The following is a 10,579-nucleotide window of genomic DNA, read 5'->3' as shown; positions in this document are numbered from 1 at the left end:
GGAGGCGGAGCGGAATGGAGCCGGGGGAGAGCGGGTGGCGGCGTTATATAGCCGGAGGAGCCGTCAAGGATAAGCGGAGCGGCCGGCGCTGCGCGGGTCCATCCTGACCGTTCGTTGAGGCTTGGCCCGCCAGCTGGCCTGCGTGGACGGCTGGGATGCGGTCGCGCGGGATCCGGCTTCCGGTCTGATCCTCTCACGTGAGAGTGGCTTGCCTTGTGTGGGCTGGCTCTGCCCTGGCTTTCGAGAACGTAACAGCTTTCTCGGGATTGGAGAAGGGCAGGACGGTAAAAAACCCGCGGATATTTTCGAAATTGTTGTCACCGGGCGTGTATTCACCGCGCTTTAATATTCGCGTAGAGGAAAACGACGGAGAATTTCGGTTATTATTATTGTTTACAGCGGGTAATTTAGTCACCGTAGAAGTGGTACAGCATTGGATTCCAGAAATTAAACCCAAACGGCATATTCTTTTCTCATCGCTGTCTTTCTAGCGGAACTTCGCCGTTGTAATTCTGGTGTCACCTCACCCCAAGTAAATCATGTTTTTCTCTCAAAAAAAAAGTAAATCATGTACTGAACGTTTTTTCTTACCGGGAGGACCATGTAAAAATACGTGCGCACGCCTTTATTATCAGGCTCAGTCTACCCAACGAAATCAGCATCAATTTGAACCTGAGTTCTCCAAAGGCTCGTCCAATATTACGGTCCAGCCGTGATTTTCTCATTCTTCCATGTCAACATTGAGATTCTTTTTTTAAAATAAATCAGCTCGTTTGTAGCGGGAGTTACATACAATGGCTCGTGGCGCACGCGCGCCCGTTGGTGTACCGGAGCTCACCCTCCGAGAAGAAGTTGCAACGAGAGGGAGAGAAGCGTTGCCGCCAGAGAGGAAACAACCACCGCCGTCATGACCACCAACATCCATTCCCCCGACACCGGCACCGGCCTAACAGCCATGAACCGCCACTCACGACCGACGGCGGTCCCGCACCGCCCTCTGGAAATCACGCATCCGTTGGCCAGCCGCCGCCCCTAGAATCCCTCCAAGCCTCCACATTCACTCCTTCTTTCTGTGGGTGGGTGCTAGAGGTTGAAGACGAGCAGGAGGGAGGTGGTGCTAGAGGTTGAAGACGTGCCTGAGGGATCTTGCGGCAGCATAGCAGGATACGCTGAGATCTTCCAAATGGCGCAGTTGTGCTTTTAAGAAATTGGGCAAACAAAAAGCCAGATGGCAAAAAAAAAACATATCCTTACTCCCTCCAATTCATATTACTTGCCACTAGTATGGATGTACGTAGAACTAAATATGTCTAGAATACATCTATATTAGTGGAAACTAATATGGATCAGAGGGAGTATAAGACGAAAACAAATCTGGTAATTATCGAAAACAATCTAAAATCATCACTCGAGGCATCAGTTTTAGCAAGTGCGCAAAACCAGCACCTTCACCGTCTCTTTGTATGATCTTCTGTTTCAATCGATTGTTCGGGTCTAACATCTTTTCGATTTCTCTACTTACTCGGTCTTGTAACCTCGTCTCCATTGATACAACGTCATTCGAAAAACCGAATTCGGTTTGAACATGTGGACTGACGTCAACCGTTTGCAATTTTCCTTTGAGTTCTTTGTTATGCTAAAAGGTGAAAACTAATGTGTAAATACCATTTTTTGTGTGTCTCCTACACAATGAAAACATCGTATTGCTTCTGGCCTTTGCATTGAGGATACAAACACAGGACATAGCCATCAACCGTTACATTATTAAGTTTACAGGAGGTCATGAGGTAGAAAGCAAAAACGTGTTTGTCACCAAAACTTGGACACCTTTTTTTTTGTTAGCCACTATAACTTCTCGAGCCAGTTACTATGGACGTATTGTATTACGATTACAGAGGTAAAGCCCAGTTATTGTCAACTAGGCTGAATGACATTTTTTGTTGTTGTTGTTGTGAATACAGCATCATTAATGCATCCATGCTAGTAAATGTTGCACTACCAATTTCACATGGCAAATTATTTTGTTAGTAAGAATGAAATCCCTATATCTATACCAAAGAAAAATCTTGAATTTAATAAGCATTTGAGATTTCACTTACACGGCCGTCTTGCAAAAAACTAGTGTGTAAATCGGCTAGTGTCAAGCACATGGACAACCCGAGTGTATTATTTTGGGCACCTTGTACGATTACATGCCAATTCACTGTTTCACCCAATAGATTTTGTTGAAAATCCACATTCAATGATGAATGATGTGAGGTCCAACAGCTAAATAACACAAGTACTTGACACAAAATTTCGGATGTCGTCCTTTTTTTTTTTAGAGCAACCACATATTTCATCAATCGAAAACCAAGTTACATGAAGCAACATATGTGAAAACTAAAAGACAAACCGGGATAAAATGATTATCCTGAATTTGCAGATAAAATCCTAAAAGATCGAGAAATACAAAACGATCCTTAGAGTTTCCTGCAACCACCATAGCCAGCGGCCGCCGTCTAATTCCACCGCCGCCGAGACGAACGCAAGAAGAGACACCGAACCTCCACCATTGCAAGATCCAAACAAGCACCATCGCCAACGAGGCTTTGTGAGTCGATGAACAGGCCTACTGCAAGCAGCGAGGCATATGTCGTTGTGGCACGTCGACCGGGGAACGTCCCCGTGCTGTTTTGGACCAAGATACGCCGCCTCCCATCGACGAAGTCGGATATTTTCGAAATTGTTGTCACCGTGCGTCTAATCACCGCGCTTTAATATTCGCGTAGGGTAAAACGCACGGCGAATTTGGTTATTGTTGTTTACAGTGGGTAATTTAGTCACCGCGCTTGAACATGCCTACGTTCACACTGTAGAAGTGGTAGCATTGGATTCCGAAGATTAAACCCAAACGGCATATTCTTTTCTCATCGCTGTCTTTCTAGCGGAACTTGCCGTTGTAATTCTCGTGTCACCTCACACCCCAAGTAAATCATGTCTCACCGGGCCGTCGAGCCAACGGACTGAACTTTTTCTTACCGGGAGGACCATGTAAAGAAACGTGCGCGCGCTTTATTGGCAGGCTCAGTTTACCCAAGAAAATCAGGATCAATTTGAACATGAGTTCTCCAAAGGGTTGTCCAATATTACGGTCCAGCCGTGATTTTCTCATTCTTCCATGTCAATATTGAGATTCTTTTTTTCTTAAATAAATCAGCTCGTTTATAGCAGGAGTTACACACTATGGCTCGTGGCACATGCGCGCCCGTTGGCGTAGCGAAGCTCACCCTCCGAGAAGAAGTTGCGATGAGAGTGAGAGAAGCGTTGTCGCCAGAGAGGAAACAACAACCGCCGTCATGACCACCAACATTCATTCCCCCGTCGTCGGCACCAGCCTAACCGCCAGGAACCGCCACTCAAGGTCAATGGCAGTCCTGCACCGCCCTCTAGACAAAAAAAGACGAAAACCTATATGGCAATTACTGAAGACAATCTAAAATCATCGCTCGCGGCATCATTTTCACCAAGTGTGCAAAACCATCACCTACACCTTCTCTTTGTGTGATCTTCTGTTTCAATCGATTGTTCGTGCCTAACATCTTTTTCAATTTCTCTACTTACGCTGTCTTGCAACCTCGTCTCCAATGATATAACCTCATTCGAAAAGCCAAATTCGGTTTGAACATGTGGACTGGCGTCGACCATTTGCAATTTTCCTTGGCGTTCTTCGTTATGCTAAAAGGTGAAAACTAATGTGTAAATACCATTTTTTATGTTGTTCCTACACAATACAATCATCTTATTGCATCTGGCATTTGCACAAGACATAGCCATCAACCATTATACCTAGTTAAGATTACAGAAGTAAAGCCCAGTTGTTGTCAACTAGGCTGAATGACAATTTTTTGAATACAGCATCACTAATTAATCCATATGCTAAATGTGTTGCATGCCACGAACACGTACATTTCAAGTACTCAAAGAACAGACGATACTCTTTAACACAAAAGCTATACAAATGTTGCCCTATCAATTTCACTTGGCACAATTATTGCTAGCTATACTATTATATTAGAGTTGGTTATATTTTATACTTTTGCCTTCATAATTAGAAGCTACGGTAATCAAAGCCACATATTCCCTTCTTGAAGTGAAATGTGAATGCAGTTTTGTAGTAAAACATGTAAAACAATTAAAGTAAGGTGACAATTGATAGCTTATATGTTTGTGGCCGTTGCACCAGCTGATGGTGCTGAGTCTTGATAAGAAAGCACTCAAGCAGGTCAACAAAATCTTGCGAGGATTCCTATGGGCTGGTGATGACCCACAAGTATAGGGGTGTATCGTAGTATCTTCGATAAGTAAGAATGTCGATCCCAACGAGAAGCAGAAGGTGTTGACAAGCAGTTTTGATGAAGGATTCACTGTAAATGCTCACAGACAAGTATTCAGGGGGTTTTGATGTAACAGATGAATAAAGTACGAGTAAGTAAAGTGCGAGAGTAACAATTGCAGCGAGTGGCCCAATCCTTTTTAGCACAAAGGACAAGCCGGTTTGTTTACTTATAATGACCAAACGTTCTTGAGGACACACGGGATTTTAGTCTAGTGCTTTCGCTACATACGGCTAATTAATCTTCATTGTTTTGATAAGTGTTGTGTGGGTGAACCTATGCTAATGTACCGCCCTTCCTAGGACTAATACATACTTGTGATTATACCCCTTGCAAGCATCCGCAACTACAAGAAAGTAATTAAGATAAATCTAACCACGGCCTTAAACTCTGAGATCCTGCGATCCCTCCTGCATCGATATACCAACGGGGGCTCAGGTTTCTGTCACTCCGGCAACCCCGCAATTGGCAAACGAGTACAAGATGCATTCCCCTAGGCCCATAAAGGTGAAGTGTCATGTAGTCGACGTTCACACGACACCACTAGAAGAATAACACCACAACTTAAATATCATAACATTGAATACTACTCAACCATAATTCACTACTAACATTTAGACTTCACCCATGTCCTCAAGAACTAAACGAACTACTCACGAGACATCATATGGATCATGATCAGAGGTGATATGATGATGAATAACAATCTGAACATAAACCTTGGTTCAATGGTTTCACTCAATAGCATCAATAACAAGTAGAAATCAACACCGGGAGAGTTTCCCCTATCAAACAATCAAGATCAAACCCAAATTGCTACAGCGGTGACGAGGTGCAGCGGTGGAGACGGCGGTGATGATGATGAAGATGATGGTGATGGTGATGGAGATGATGTCCAGCTCGATGGCGGTGACGATGGCGTCGATTTCCCCCTCCGGGAGGGAATTTCCCCGGCGGATTCCTGCCCGCCGGAGAGCTCTTTTCTCTCTGGTGTTCTCCGCCCCGCAGAGGAGGCTGTGGCTCTGTTCGACGTACCCCCTCTGTCTTAGGTTTTCGGGACGAAGGCGTACGCGAAGAAAAGGAGGCGAGAGGGGGATGTGGGCCCCCTCTTCACAGGGCGGCGCGGCCAGGGCAGGGCCCGCGCCGGCCTGTGAGGGGGGCCCGCGCCGGCCTGTGAGGGGGGCCCATGGCGGCCCTCCTCAGCTCCCCCTTCTGGCTCCCTTCGTCATCTGGAAAAATAGGAGTTTTTGTGTAATTCCCGTCAATTGTTGATCTTCCGAAATATTGCGTTCTGACGATGCTTTTTCCGAGAATCCACGGCTCCGGTGCGCGATCCTCCAATAATCATGAAACATGCAAAATAGATGAAATAACATAAGTATTATCTCCAAATATGAAATATATCAATGAATAACAGCAAATTATGATATAAAATAGTGATGCAAATTGGACGTATCAACTCCCCCCAAGCTTAGACCTCGCTCGTCCCCAAGCGAAACTGAACTCGGTAAACAAGACCACATGTTTATGGAGTGAAGAGTCGATAAATCAAATACGGACAAGAAGCATCATGTTCATTCACACAAGACATTCTAGTAAACAACTTCCTCATATGACTCAACTTGAAACAAGTATAAGGTAATCACAAATAAAGGTGCATAAGAAATCATAATTGGTGATGGCAAACTTTGTTCTTGGTCAGAGAACAGTTAACAGATTATATTTATCTATTGAGCAGCGCTCTCATATTAAAGCTTATGTGGCTCATCCTGCATACTCAATCATAATGATCATTGATAACTTGCTAAGCTATATTCATTCAGATAAAACTTGTACTAAACAAGGAAGAGTAAAGACATGATGAAGCAAATCACAATATAAAAGTTTGATCACAACAACTCAAATGCTTGCTTGAGATGGAGGGAAATAGGTGTACTGACTCAACATAAAGTAAAAGACAGGCCCTTCGCAGAAGGAAGCAGGGATTAAATCATGTGCTAGAGCTTTTTCAGTTTTGAAATCATATAAAGAGAATAAAAGTAAAGTTTTGAGAGGTGTTTGTTGTTGTCAACGAATGGTAGCGGGTACTCTAACCCCCTTGCCAAACAGACTCTCAAAGAGCGGCTCCCATAAAGTTTAATTTTTGGTTGACACTCCTTCCAACCTTTGCTTTCACAAACCATGGCTAACCGAATCCTCGGGTGCCTGCCAACAATCTCATACCATGAAGGAGTGTCTTTTTATTTTAGTTTTATTTTAGACGACACTCCTCCCCACCTTTGCTTTCTCAAGCCATGGCTAACCGAATCCTTCGGGTGCCGTCCAACAATCACATACCATGGAGGAGTGTCTATTTTGGTTAATTAGTTTGGGACTGGGAATCCCATTGCCAGCTCTTTTTGCAAAGTTATTGGATAAGTGGATGAAGCCACTAGTCCATTGGTGAAAGTTGCCCAACAAGATTGAAAGATAAACACCACATACTTCCTCATGAGCTATAAAACTTTGACACAAATAAGGAGTAATAAAGTTTTGAATTGTTTAAAGGTAGCACGTACATGAAGTATTTACTTGGAGTGGCAGGAAATACCACATAATAGGTAGTCATAGTGGACACACATGGCATGGGTTTTGGTTTAAAGGTTTGGATGCACGAGAAGCATTCCCTCTCAGTACAGGTCTTTGGCTAGCAAGGTTAATTAGCAAGCATAAGAGTTGAGGGAAACAAACGAATATACATGTGATAGACATAATCATGCATCTTTCTTGCAAGCACAAACAATTTTAACTTCAGAATAATAAGCTATGAGCTAACAAGAAAGGAAGACAATGAAACAACTATATGTATTTCTCTTTTCTACTTAAACCTCAAGGTGTTGTTGCTATTGACCAATGCTAAGTTTGCCAAAACCAAATAGATTTACTCAATGCTCCCAAAGTGGTACCAATACTAAAATCAAGATCAATCATATAATAGAAATTGCAAACTAAAATAAGGTGTGCAATATGTAAATGATAAGACTTCTCATTAATATTTCATAACGATAACTCACCCCAAGGGATACATAGACAAACTAAAGGAGAGATACTTCCACACTGCAACCCATCTTATATGATAACTTCCCTACTCATGGTATGACACTACTTGATAATAAAAAGTAAAAGATAGTGATGATGTGATACCGCGGCACTCCCCCAAGCTTGGAACAAACCAAGGGGATGCCAATACCGATGATGAATTAATCCTTTGGCGGTGGTGGTGATGGTCCGCTCCTGCGATCCTTAAGGATATCCTTCAGCTTCAGCTTCTCAATTTGGCAATTCTGCACTAAGGCTCGAAGAGATTCATTGTTATCTGAAAGTGGCGGTGGCAGCCTTGTGGTAGGAATTGAGTAATACTCCAGCATTCTGCGAAGTCGGTTGTTCTCCTCAAGAAGAATCTCCACTTCCCTTCTCAGCGCACGGTATTGATCACAAAACTCATCGGTAACCCGTAATGCCTCTTCCACACAAGGGAAAGAGTCGAGGCTAAGAGCAGGCGGTAGAGGTCCCTGCAAGTTATGAGAAAAAGAACGTCCAGTGTTAACCGATCCCACCAATATTGGCTTACTCCTCATAGTTTGCCGCTTCCTTTTTATTGATGACGTCTCCGCCACTTCCTCTTTGAATTCTTCTTTCAGCTCGAAACCTTGAATATCTTCCTCCATAGGCTCCTTGTCTTTGTTGTTGGAGACCATGGTGCTTCTAGATCAAAAATAGATCCTGGCAGAAACAGCTCGAAACAAAACACGTCGAGAAAACGATATACGGACCTCCGGGGTCCGGGATTATATAGCAGTAATTTTTACGACAGAAGGAAAGTACCAGGTCGAACAAGAGTCGGAGAGGGACAACGAGGCGGTGTCCTCATAGGGCGGCGCGGCCAGGCTGGGGCCCGTGCCGGCCTATGGGGGCACGCCTTCGTGCGCCTCCTCCACTCCGTTTTGATCTCGTAATTTTTCATATTTTCCAAAAACAGCAAAAACAATGTTCGGAAAGTAAATCGCGAACTTTTTATTACCTGTACTGTTACCTATTCAAAGTCGAGTTCTGGCGGACTACTAATTTGACCTTTGATGAAAGCCTCCGGTGTTTCCACTCGAATAACATCAACATCTACATTATAAGAATCACCTGAGATATAATGCTTGAGTCTTTGTCCATTCACCACTTGCGTGGCATTGCCTTGGAGAGAACTAATTTTAATTGCTCCTGACCGATAAACCTCATCAATGACATATGGTCCTTCCCATTTCGAGAGTAATTTCCCTGCAAAGAATCTGAGACGAGACCGATACAATAGGACTTTATCCCCAACATTAAATTCTCTTTTGATAATTCTTCTATCATGCCATTTCTTAACTTTCTCTTTAAAGAGTTTAGCATTTTCATAAGCTTCACTTCTCCATTCATCTAGAGAACTTAATTGCAACAACCTCTTATCACCGGCTAGTTTAGGATCTTTGTTTAGTTCCCTAACAGCCCAATAAGCTTTGTGCTCTAATTCTAAAGGTAAATGACAAGCTTTTCCATAAACCATTTTATAGGGCGACATACCCATAGGATTTTTATAAGCAGTTCTATAGGCCCATAGTGCGTCTTTCAATTTAATAGCCCAGTTCTTTCTAGTTTTATTGACAGTCTTTTGCAAGATAGATTTAATCTCTCTATTTGATAATTCTACTTGCCCACTAGTTTGAGGATGATAAGCAGAAGCAATTCTATGATTAATACCATATTTAGCAAGAGTTTTTCTAAAACCACCATGAATAAAATGAGAACCTCCATCTGTCATAATATATCTAGGAACTCCAAATCTAGGAAAAATAATATCTAAAAGCATTCTTAAAGAGGTCTCACCATCAGCACTTTTTGTAGGTATGGCTTCCACCCATTTAGTAACATAATCAACAGCAACAAGTATATGAGTGTTACCTTCTGAAGAGGGGAAAGGTCCCATGAAGTCAAATCCCCAACAATCAAACGGTTCAATAACAAGAGTATAATTCATAGGCATTTCATTGCGTCTGGAGATATTACCAACCCTTTGACATTCATCACAAGATAAAATAAACTTCCTTGCATCTTTGAAGAGAGTTGGCCAATAAAAACCTGATTGCAGAACCTTTTGCGCGGTTCTATCTCCGGCGTGATGTCCTCCATAAGCACTACCATGACATTTACTCAATATTTCTTGTTGTTCATATTCGGGAACACACCTTCGCAGAATACCATCCACTCCTTCTTTATATAAGTGTGGGTCATCCCAAAAATAATGCCTTAAGTCATAAAAGAATTTCCTCCTCTGCTGAGCTGAAAAGGTTGGAGGCAAGTACTTGGAAACAATAAAGTTAGCATAATCAGCATACCAAGGGCTATCTCGCGAATTCACCTTTATTACAGCCAATTGTTCATTTGGAAAACTATCATTAACAGGAACATGATCATAAGCAATATTTTCCAATCTAGACAAATTATCAGCAACAGGATTATCAGCACCTTTCCTATCTACAATATGTAAATCAAATTCTTGCAAAAGAAGTACCCATCTAATAAGCCTTGGCTTAGCATCTTTCTTTGTCATAAGGTATCTAATTGAAGCATGATCAGTATGAATCGTAACTTTTGAATCAACAATATATGATCTAAATTTATCACAAGCAAAGACTACAGCTAACAATTCTTTTTCAGTAGTAGCATAATTTCTTTGAGCAGCATCAAGAGTTTTACTAGCATAATGAATAACATTCAGTTTTTTATCTACTCGCTGTCCAAGAACAGCGCCTACAGCAAAATCACTAGCATCACACATAATTTCAAAAGGCAAATTCCAATCAGGAGGTTCAACTATAGGGGCAGTTGTTAAGGCTTTCTTTAGAGTTTCAAAAGCTTCCTTACAATCATCATCAAAAACAAAAGGTACGTCTTTTTGAAGAAGATTAGTAAGAGGCTTTGAAATCTTAGAGAAGTCTTTAATAAACCTTCTATAAAACCCAGCATGACCAAGAACACTACGAATACCTTTAACATCCCTAGGATAGGGCATCTTCTCAATTGCTTCAACTTTAGCTCTATCAACTTCAATACCTCTCTCAGAAATTTTATGTCCCAATACAATTCCTTCATTAACCATAAAGTGGCATTTCTCCCAATTAAGAACAAGG

The sequence above is a fragment of the Lolium perenne genome, chromosome 4, assembly GCF_019359855.2.
Source record: "Lolium perenne isolate Kyuss_39 chromosome 4, Kyuss_2.0, whole genome shotgun sequence".
Lineage (NCBI taxonomy): Eukaryota > Viridiplantae > Streptophyta > Magnoliopsida > Poales > Poaceae > Lolium > Lolium perenne.
This window is presented reverse-complemented; position numbering follows the sequence as displayed.